Source organism: Limulus polyphemus, unplaced genomic scaffold (assembly GCF_000517525.1).
Source record: "Limulus polyphemus unplaced genomic scaffold, Limulus_polyphemus-2.1.2 Scaffold2995, whole genome shotgun sequence".
NCBI lineage: Eukaryota > Metazoa > Arthropoda > Merostomata > Xiphosura > Limulidae > Limulus > Limulus polyphemus.
The window spans coordinates 28742-40340 of record NW_013668605.1 but is presented as its reverse complement, the minus strand read 5'-3'; the positions used below and the strand labels follow the sequence as shown (position 1 = coordinate 40340).

The window sequence follows — 11599 nt, the reverse complement described above, 5'->3', positions numbered from 1 at the left end:
CATTCCTTTGACACCAATGTTTTCCCTTTTTTTCAGTTTGTTTCTATTTTTGCTAACAATCGTAATAGTGAAAAAAAAAAAAAAACTTACGTGATAGAAACATATGAATATTATTTTCGAAATCTGGGTAGCTGAATTACGGAAAATCCGTTATTAAAAGCAAAACAACCTTTAAGAAGTTTAAATTCGCAGGCCCGTGTAAGTAAACGCCAAAGTCTTATAGAGTTAATGTAAGTTTGATTACGTTTTTAATACATATCACACATAACAGTAGACTTAACATAACACGTAATTAGCTCTCTCGGACGTTGAATATACTCATGATACTTATGGGGCATTGATCTTATCATTAGTAGATAAAAATTGAATATAACTGTTGGAAACGTGTAGCAGCTCCACAAGTAAGTGGTAAATCTACGTATGCAAAATGCAAGGGTACGAGGAGACAGAGTTGTTGTTTGTTTTGTCTCCTAGTGGGTCAGCGACAACTTTAGGTACTTACAACGCTAAAATTCGGGGTTCGATTCCTTAAGGTGGTTAGATAGCACAGTGTGTAGCTTTGCACTAAAAGAAAACATTAAATAGTCGTGTAACCACCATTACTCAACGTTTCAGTACCTCTATGAATATATCTCTAAACTCTTTACATACATAAGAACTTTATTTGTTGTAACTAAAGGATTGACTCAAAAGCAAATATACAAAAGTTATTAACATATGTTGCATGTTTAGCACGTGTGAATGATATTGTTGTAATCTATATTATTAATGTTGTAACTTAAATGTTGGCTAGAGGGAGCTTCGGGTATCTCCATGCCTTAATCATAACGTTAAGTTCAAAAGTTTTAACAATATAGGCCTAGAACATGTAGAAAGCTCTAAGAAAGTGATGTAAAGTGTTCTGGCACATTCAAGCTGGATTATAAATACGATATAATATTGAAATGTATACAGTAATTTTCAAATTAGAGTGAAACAGTCAAATGTTTTAGCTATCGCATTTACTTTGTACAAGAAAATTTTATTTGCTTTATGTTCATATCATTTGTAACGTAGACCTAGTTACGGAAATGTGCAAGTGTTCAAGCTTGTAGAAATGTTAAAATATGTAATAAAGTAATTTATTATCGCTAAGTGAACTAGACGGTGAATTATTTTCATCAGAAAATTTGTAAAAAACCTGCAAGCTAAAGAACTATGCTACAACAATATAGAAAATATTTATATTAAAAATGGATAGTGTAAAATGTAAACCGATAAAATAACTTTAGTTTGCAGCTCAATTGTTTTTTGAAGTAATTTTAATTACATTATCCTGTAATGTTTCCAGTATGTTTGTATGAATTTATTTGTTCAAGCGTGACGTGTAAACGTGAACAGACACATATCAGTAATTAATATATATATATAATAATAAAAAATAATGGAACAGCACACCTTAAAAAAGGACAGTTTCGCTGTTGGAGCTTGTATTTTAACAGTGAGTATACTCACCTTTATTGTTATTATTAAAAGTGCCAACTCTTTTAATTACATTTTCTACCAACTACTGAAACACACCTGGTGGTATAAGCCGCCTCTCGATTTCGCCTTCACACCGGTTCCAAAACGTCTTGCCACTCAACTGGACCCATGGCAGGGCTCTGGTATAGCTAAGATATATTATTTCTCTTCAAAGCACTGTTGAAAGGGAAACTGATAAGGCATGATGTATGTCAAGCTCAGGACACTATTTGAAGCAAACTAATAACGGGGTTTATTACTTCACATGACAGTTTTTCCTACTGGTTTTCAGTTCAATATAAAGCACCATGAAACCACCACCTTAAATTCATAACTATAATATGAGGCTTATGGGTTACAGCCCATCCATACATTTCAGCAGCTCCTAGTGAATGTGCCGATCTAAATGAATTTATATTAAAGACTTGAGTCATTGAGTTAATGCTAGATGTGTAGCCTTAAAATACAAATGGTCTGACCAATGATTAAATTGTATATTTCACATTAACATATCCAGTGGTTGTTATTTAATCCTGGCATAGCCTGGTGGTTAGGGCACTCGAATGCAATACAAGTGTTGCGAGTTCGAATCATCGTCACCGAACATGCTCGTCCTACATGGTTGCCGTCTGGGCCGGCCATGCGGGTGTAAACAAATCTGGGCTTATAAAATTACCGACCGATCCCAAACTATTTGGAATTAAAGTCTTTATGGAGGATAAGATCCCCAGTGGGGTTTATTTATTTGGCAAACTACACACACTGTATTTGTGTACTTGGGCTTAGACGTCTTGAAAGTTCATACATTCAGTGCTATAATAATAATTCTTCTTTGAAACTTTCAGCATGAGATCTTAACTCCAAATGGTGAAGGTTCTTGTAATGACACAGTATGAATTTTTTAACATAATAAAGGGTGTTCTTGGAGATATGACCTTCGCCCTATGATTTAAAAATTGCGTGTAATTCTTTTGTGTATTATTCTTTCAAAAGTCAGGAATAAAGATAACAAGGTTCTTATGTGAAATTAAAACAAGAGATGGTTTTCATCTGAAGCAAAAACGTTAAAAGTTGAACTACCGTAAAGAAACGTAAGATACATCACATCAATCATTAAATAAAATATCGACAAAATATAGGCATTAAAGGGATTAATTGCAACAAATCTTCACAAGTTAAGAAAGAAAATATAAACCTTCTATAATTTTATGGATTCTTGATAAACTCAAATATAATTAGAATACTAAACTTTCCGAAAATATAATATGGTTGTTACAGGTGGAATTTGGAAAGTGTTTGCCAAACTACAAGGTGATTATAAAGAATGTTTCGCAGTTCTGTGCATCATATCTCACAAACAATATGGCATAAGAAAGTGTAATTATGAAGAGATGTTATGGTTATCATACAGATGCAAACACATGTGCCAGTGTGGTTTCTTTCGCATATTTCCTCATTCAACCAACATGAAACTAACAAGTATGCTGAGGAGTGAGTTGGTGAAATGTTATTACATGAAGGGATGCAATGCCGATGCAGTTCTCAGGAAACACCACAGGGTGAGTAAGTTCTGCAGAGGACATTGTTCCAGTGTTGCTGTGTGCAACTTCATTAAAAACTTTGAGGAGACAAGTTGTACTTCTGACAAACCATGCACAGACAAACCACTAGCATCTACTGAAACTATCACTGAAATCATTAATGCTATAGCAGAACAATCTGGCACAAGGAGGCAACAGTGCATTTTATATAACTCGGTGTCTGGATTTGCCTATATCAACTGCTCATTAGGCCCTTTTATCAACTTTTCAAATGTTTCCTTACAAGTTGCATCATGTTCAAGTATTGAAGGAGATTTTGCATTGCAGTTCTTGGCAAGACTTGAAATTGATGACCAGCTGCCTGCCAATATCCAATGGACTGGCAAAGCACACTTTACCCTTTCTGTAAGTGTTACTTTGCACAACTGCACCATCTGGTCAAAAACTAATTCATATATAACGATTCTTACACACCTCCATGATGGTAAGGTGACAGTATCGTGTAATTTTTCATAACTAACTTTGTTATTATGCCATACTTTTTTGAAGAATCTTCAGCACATATACTGCAAATTTGCACAGTCAATGCTGCACTTTACCATGCAATGCTCACAACCAATGTAATTCCCATACTGTGCAACAAAACGTGATAGATACTACACTTTTCGTGCAGGAAGGTGTCCCTCTACGCATTGGTAACCAAGTGAAACATCTTTTGGGAGCACTTTCGAGACAGAATCATTAGTAGTTATACTGCCAAACCTGTAAATAAAAGATGCTAGCAAAAGAGTAGGTAGTTCCAAAGTGTATCACAAGGGACAAATAGTTCCAAAGTGTGATATTAAGGGAGAGGAGATCATCTATGGGGTGTGAAAAGATATTTTTCATGTGGTTCATGAATGTCAAGATATATCACGTTATACAAAAATACTTCTATTTAATCTCTATAGTTCTTAACACAATATTAGTTACTGCATTATCATTAGGGTCAATTCTACAGATTCACTTCATCATCAATAATGAAGCACTCTGAATACTTAAAAATAATATTATTTCAGTAAGCACGGTAGTGATTTGTATGTAGGGGTGTGCCGGGAAAATATGGCCGTCACATATTATGTATTGCTCATCATAGTCTCAAATCTCTCTTATAACGATCTAAGATACTTTTATAAACACCTAACTTAGGTTTTAGAGGTTTTCAAAAGCTATTAAGACTTTCAGTTTAGCCAAAAAACATCACTAAAGTAGAGAACCGGCGAGTAGTGTAACGGCCAAATATTCTGCTGATTATTCTCATTCTGGCATCAGAAGGGCTAGCTTATCAATAATTAAAGTTGTTGTGATAACTTACACACTAAAACGTTGCATTTTAACTCGAGGTGCGCAGAAGCAGTATAACGGTTCACTAACTTCCACAAATGATGTCCATCAATACAACTCATCATGCCAGGCTAAAACTGCTGCCTTTATAGCGACTGCCATTCATTATAAAATATTCATTGGTATTGTTAAAAAAAAGGGATACAAGTAATAAAACTAATTTTGAAAAAAAAAACTAAAATGGATGTAGGAATGGCAATGCCAAACCCATACAAAAATCCCTACATAAGTAGCCACTGAGTCAATGTTACAAACTAATGGGAATTAGCCATTGTAAGACTCTATAGCATTATTCAGTGTAAATGCTTTTATTCAAACCTGAATTCATGCAAATGAAAGGAATTCAACATTTAGTTGTGGATAAAGTTTTTCTTGGAAAGATTTGGCTACTTATGTAGGGATTTTTGTATGGTTTTGTGTATTCATCCATACCTTGTTTCTGTAGTTTTTGGCACTGTCATCCTCATATCATCCCTATTTTTTTTCTAAAAAATTTTTGTATTACTTGTAGAATGTTTCTATCACTGGTTGAAGTATTTTCTAAGCCAGTTGTTTCTATTCTTGTGATTATTCAATAGTAGAAAATATATATTAAAATCCTAGTACAAATATTAACACATATTTTGACAGTCTCAAAAATAGAAAAGGAAAGAAAGAAGGAAATAAGAATACAGACAAAACGTGTGTCATAACCTACTTTTTTAACTGATTTATGAAAATTTATGCAGGGGTTTAGAATTTATATTATCCAATGCAAGGGACAATAAGTTTTATCACTATACTTTGTTACTAAACACTTTTTTGTTACATCATTCACTCTATTGCTAGAAAAGCACTCCAGGGTAGATTTCTAAAGAACCATGCAAATTCCCGATAACTATGAACTGCAAAAGTCTAGCATGTGAATACAAATGCTTAAAAATTTGTAACCCCTAAACTCCAAACCACACAAACATACATATCCCTTTAATTCTCAAACCTCCAGTATCACATATAGAAATAAACATATTTGAATTAATGCAACAATATTATTACAATCATTTTGCATACAATACAAACTCAGTAATTTAACTACCAGTTCTAGAAAGAATAAATAATATAATAAAAATTACAAATCCTAACAACTAAATGTAAAAAACCCATAAAATACATGAATGAACATATATGAAGAGTTTAGCTGCAACACTTTGTTTATGTCTTTACCAATAAAACTGAGCTGCCAATGATATTATTGGAGTTTTCAAAAGCATTTCAAAACTGGGATGAAATACCCTTGAAATACCTTTGAAATTTAAGGATGAACACAAATTATTAGTGATAAAGTTGGTAATATTACCAATGTCCTTGTAACAATTATGCCTTGCTATCATATAATTTTGATCGGGATGGTTGGAAAAATGTAGCTGAAACAGGAAAAGTTGCCAATTTTAATCACATGTATATGTGATCATAAAGTACAAATAATTACGAACCCAAATATGTATCCTTCAGTCTAACTAACAGGCTGATTGCCAATTAAAGTTCATTTTCAATGGTGCAACAAGAACAGCTCATAATCAATGATTGACTGCCTTACAAACAAGCTGCTTCATAATTTCATTAAACCGCGTATCTTTTGGTTGCAAACTGAGTAGGTATAAATACCATACTAATCAGAGGTGACTAATTGCCTTAATCATCTCTTTGACAGCTCACTGACAAATATGCTAATCAATTCAATATCACTCATTTCATTGATGGTTGCATTGACTGAGGTATTTGCACAGACAGTAAATCACATGACATCCATAAGCTCAGCTATTTATTACATGTATACTATGTGTATATATACCTAACATCCAACTCAATAGAAAAATGTGTTTGATACTGAAGGTTCTTTACAGATAGTGACAGCATTATAACACTAAAACTAATGCATTTTTTACTTTCTTCATGCATGTGAACAAAACATTTTGTGCATGAAGGTGTCCATAAAATGTAATTTTATTGTGTGAACTCAAAAATCTGTACATGAAATAGTTAAGGTTCTAGATTATCAAGAACCTCTGTTGCATTGATTAATATGCAGCAACTGGACTAAAAAAGCCTCTGGACATAAAGCATTTTGTTATAAAATGAAATAGATTTTGTAAAATTTCAGGAGTGCAAGCATGTTTTTATGAAAGAAAAATACATTTTTCTAGCATTCTGTCCTTTGGACAATAATGTTTTTCTAAAGTTCTACACACCTTTCAGACTCATCTTTTTAAAATAATGTTTGCCTTTTTTTATGATGCCAATTATCCAAATAAAATTAACTTTGTTTATCCATATCTCAGGCTTCCAAATAAAAGCTTAATCTGAAAAGCTAATACAACTCTATCTATGTGTGGATCCTACTTCTGCAGATACTTTGGTTTTGTTGTTTACCTTTCTCATGGTTGGGTGTGCAAGTACAGCCTTTAAGGCTGTACATAGGTTATGTTATAATATGAATTGTATTAACATTTTTGTTATATGTTCTGCAGAGTTGCAGTGAAAAATTAATCAAACAACTTTATTATCATTGTATGCCAATAAACTTAGCATGAAAATTTAGTTTTCTGTATCCCATGATGTGTCTAAGCTCCAATTTATCCAGTTCATAATTTTCAAAAATACACTGCTACAGTTTTTTCCACCCTATTAGAAACACAAATTAACATAATTATAGGAAAGAATCTACAATTTGCACCTTCTATCATTTTGACTTTCTGAGATATGAATGAATTTGTCAAAGCCACCAGAAAAATCTCTCTTTCTCTGACTTTCAAGATTGTTTTGCTAATCAACTATACACAGCTGAGGAACTTGTTTTTAACCAATAGGAATGCAGATTCTCCTCTACATAAAACTCATTACAGCTATTTGATTTTGTCACTAGTAAATTTTGTTTATTGAATTTTGCACAAAGCTACTCAAAGGCCATCTGTGGTAATCATGCCTAATTTAGAAATAGTAGACTACAGGGTAGGCAACTATTCAACCTCACCCACCACCAACTCTTGGGCTACTCTCTTACTCATGAAAAGTGGGATTAACTGTCAAATTATAGCACTGCCACAGCTGAAAGGGCAAGCTTGTTCAGTGATGGGATTTGAACTCCTACCCACAGATTACAAATTGAGTGTCCTAACTACTAGGTTATGTCAGGCCCCAGAAATCACAGAATAATGGTCTGTCAAATTTTTTTTTGTGTGTGATCAATGTATTCCTTTCTGAAATATCTCATGGAATTTTTTAACCTATTGACAGCTTACTTAAAAAGCCAGATAAATTAATATAGTTTTCAAGCATTCTTTCCAGAGACTGAAATATTTTTTGTTCTAAAACCAATACTTGGAAGCTACATGAATCATTTATTATGCATTCAAACTTCTGAGACTCAAGTATACAGCAAGTACTACAAATCCTTGTTTTATGTATATCTATATATTATTATATATTTTTTAACAAAAGTAACCAAAGTTTAAAAATTAGAAACTTTCCAGCTTAGCCTACCAAACCTCAGTAAAATAAAATGTGTAAAATTTCACAAACTAAAGTTTAAGCATAGTAAGTGTACATTTCACACACTATTTATGGTACATCTACTGGGCTCACATTGTGACTTATTGCTTGCGATGAGAGAATTATTGCTCCAGTGGGTACAAAGTAAAGTAATAAAACCATAAAATTAAAAGAAAAGTTAAGATAAGTAACTTGGATATTTCTGATCAATAATGCAGTCAATGCATGGGGGGGAAAAATTTTAAGACTGGAGAAAATAAGAGATAAAATATAAAGTTTTAACTGAAAAAAATACACATGAAACTATTCATATCGAGTATGGTAGTACTTAATAGTAGGGATCTTGATGAAACAAAATAGCAGCCATAAAAATCACCCATAGGTTGGTAGAGATCCTGATGAGTAATAATACATCGAACAGGGTATATGCATGCCCCAAGCTTGGTATTGGTGGCACACACAAAAAATAGATAATAAAAAGGAAACAATTACAATAAAAAAGAATTTTAATTTTATAAAAACAAGTAGATATCAATATACATGTAACCTAGCTAGTTATAATAATATAAAAAGTTTTAATGCTACAAAAAGTATTGAAATAAGAAAGTCAACTACAAAAATTAGTTACTTGAGATTTAAAAAAATGTTATCCCTATTTTGACAAATCTTTGTAATTATGCTAGTTTGAGCCAAAATAAGAATACATTTTTTAAATTTTACATATCTCAGTTTTTGTATTGTGACTTTCTTGTTCATTTAGAAAGTCCTAGAGGTTACACAAATGAAATATGGAAACTGTAATGTGAATATAAGAATTATTTATCTCGTAGCATAAAAATCACCTTTCACTCAAACTGATTCAGTAAAGGTTTTATAAATTGACAGATATATCTTTAATAAAAATATTTTTAAAAAAATCTGATTTTTGAATATAACAGACTTGCTGCATTTTGTAAAGACGCATTTACAACATTTAACGGTATAGTGTGTATAGTTTCATGGTTATGCGGTTATAAGGTCGGTCAAAATGACTGAGCCCATATACGAGAGTTAAAAGAAGCTGGTGGCAAGAACTTTATTGAAATTATAAGATCACTTGGCTCTCAAAAGTTTTTCCACATTATGTTTCTACAAGAGAAAATATTTACAATATTCTTGACCCTTATCTTCTATAGGAAACACTGGAATTGACCTCAATCATGTAGGTATTAATCCCTTGGTGCTATGTGGAAAGGCCAAGAGATTAAAAATAGATAAAACACCAGGATAAATTTTTCCCAGGCTCTTAGAGGAGGTCAAAAATCAGATATGCAACTCTCTCTTGAATTTTTTCAAAATTCAACAGACAGAGAGCACGTGCTTGAGGACTGGAGAATTGCTAATGTTTGTCCTATTTTTAAGTGAGTGATAAGAGTTGCATTGGAAATAAATAGGTCATTTAGCCTTACTTATGTAGAGTAAAAAATTCAAGTGAATTTGATAAAAGGAGCTTTATAAAATTAATGAGTGAACCGACATGGATTCATCAGAAAGAAATCTTGCTCTACTAGCCTAACATTGTTTGAGAATATTACTTGTTATTTGTAAGGTGCATAAAAGTTGAGAGACATCAAAAAAATATGTTACTAACTCTCCTACTATGTGCTCAGTTGATTTGAGGTAGTTTGTGACCTCAAATTGAACTTTAGAGTTTCCATACTATAACTTTTAATAGGTTTTGAGCATCTTCATGAAATTTTGCAAGATTTTAGTAAACATTATAAGTTTTTTGTACACAAAAAAATCAGAATTTTTAATGACGTATATTTACCAGAAATTTTTCCATGAACATACAAAGTCAAAGTATTGACTGCTCTGAATGCAAAGTGATTTTCATGTTAAGATTAAAAATATTTTCTTCATCTGAAAATTGTCAAATTTCATTTGAATAATCTCTAAAACCTCCTACATAAATATCAAACTTTTTTCAGTAAAACTTTATATTTCATCTGTTATTTTCTCTATCCTAATTCTATATGCATTCTGACCAACCTCATAACTACCATAAATATAAATTACCCCCCCCCCTCCATTTCTCTTTCAAGAACGACTGCAAATTGTAACAGGAAACTACATTTACAAAAAAGAAACCTATCATTCTATAGTTATTTGAAGAACTTGTAGCATTCTGCCACAATTTAATTCTTCATAGTATGCTTGGTTTGGTCTGAAGTTTCATTGGTGGTAGTGTCCAGGGTCACTGATGAGGAGTGTAATTCTCTGAAACTAGTCTGGCTCACAGAAACACCCCCAATGAAAGAATAGACCATTACAAGCTTTTACTTGTTGTTAAACAAATGTTTAAACAACCCTATTCAATTATGTACCAGCTGCTTAGTGTTGGCCAACAATACGAAGAATTAACTTGTGGCAGAATGCTACAAGTTCTTCAAATACCTATAGAATAATAGGTTTCTTTTTTGTGAGTGTAAAACACTTAAATATACCATTGCGATTTAGGAAACTACATTTGTTTATCCTAAATAGCTTAAAGCTCATAACAGTCTACATCTGTTTATACTTAATTTTATGATTTTATTACCATATCTAACTGCTAATCTTGTCACAAATTGTAAGTCACTCAGCAAACACATAGCTCACATTACTATATTGAATGATATACAACATCAGCTGCTCACAAATATACTTTGTGATGAAGTTTTTTATTTTTTTACATTATCTCATCTAACCAAACAAGTTTCTAATTTTTACATTTTAGTTACTGTTATAGTAATAGATAAAGAATATCCATGAAAAACAAGAAATATAGTACTTACCTTCAACCTTTTGTTTTTTTGCTGTCAGTTGCAGATGAAATTTAAGTCACTAATACTAATGGTACTAGTATACTATATATAGTACTTGGTCACTTTCACAACATGCCTAAGAATGCAGGATAACAACACATGTAAATTAACAATGTCCTATAACTATAATAATTTAATTGGCTTGCTAACTAAAGCATAGTCTTAAAATAATTATGTAAGCTTCTCAATTTGAACACCTGCAGAGAAACTTTCAAAATGAAGATGATATAGACAATACTCTGTACCAAACACAACTTAATACAATATGCCATATGATAGATTAAAACTTTGTCTTTCTATTAGTTATAAATAACATAGTATAAAACATCACAGAGAACTACTGGCAATTTGTGAAAAAAAAAGAGGATGTGACAGCTGGGCATAACAAGTGGGTCTGACTTTCTAATTTATGACAGTAAATGAATAAGACTGAAGACTATAAAAGTTAGGCTTTGTCTTAGTAATATCTATATTATGTTATATTCTGTACTTCAGAAAGGGAAAGACCTACATAGCCCCCACAACTTAACCACACCAATTTTTTTCTGAAGCCTAGGAGTGTTCTAAAAATATAATAAAAATATAAAAAATAATAGGAAAAAAAAAGGGATGCAATACACATTTAACACTTATATATTAGGATACCCTAAAATCACGTTGACGCTCGTTGATGCTGACTGAGATTCAATGACCACTATATAATCATCCACTCTGGACCTCAAACCTATCCTATTGTACCATATTATATATATATATATATATATATATATATATATAACAAATAAAGTATATATATAA

The 11599-nt window shown here is 32.0% G+C and overlaps 1 protein-coding gene and 1 long non-coding RNA gene across 7 annotated transcripts in view; one reads left to right on the top strand and one right to left on the bottom strand.

Annotated features, from left to right (window-relative positions):
* The window catches only part of LOC106468401 (zinc finger Ran-binding domain-containing protein 2-like), a 100032-nt gene that overhangs the window by 62740 nt on the left and 25693 nt on the right, over positions 1-11599 (bottom strand). The window lies entirely within an intron of this gene.
* Positions 7561-11599, top strand: part of LOC111088019 — a 24249-nt gene continuing 20210 nt past the window's right edge. The window contains exon 1 of the long non-coding RNA XR_002612641.1: positions 7561-7572. This is a non-coding gene — a long non-coding RNA (uncharacterized LOC111088019). The remainder of the gene's footprint in view (positions 7573-11599) is intronic.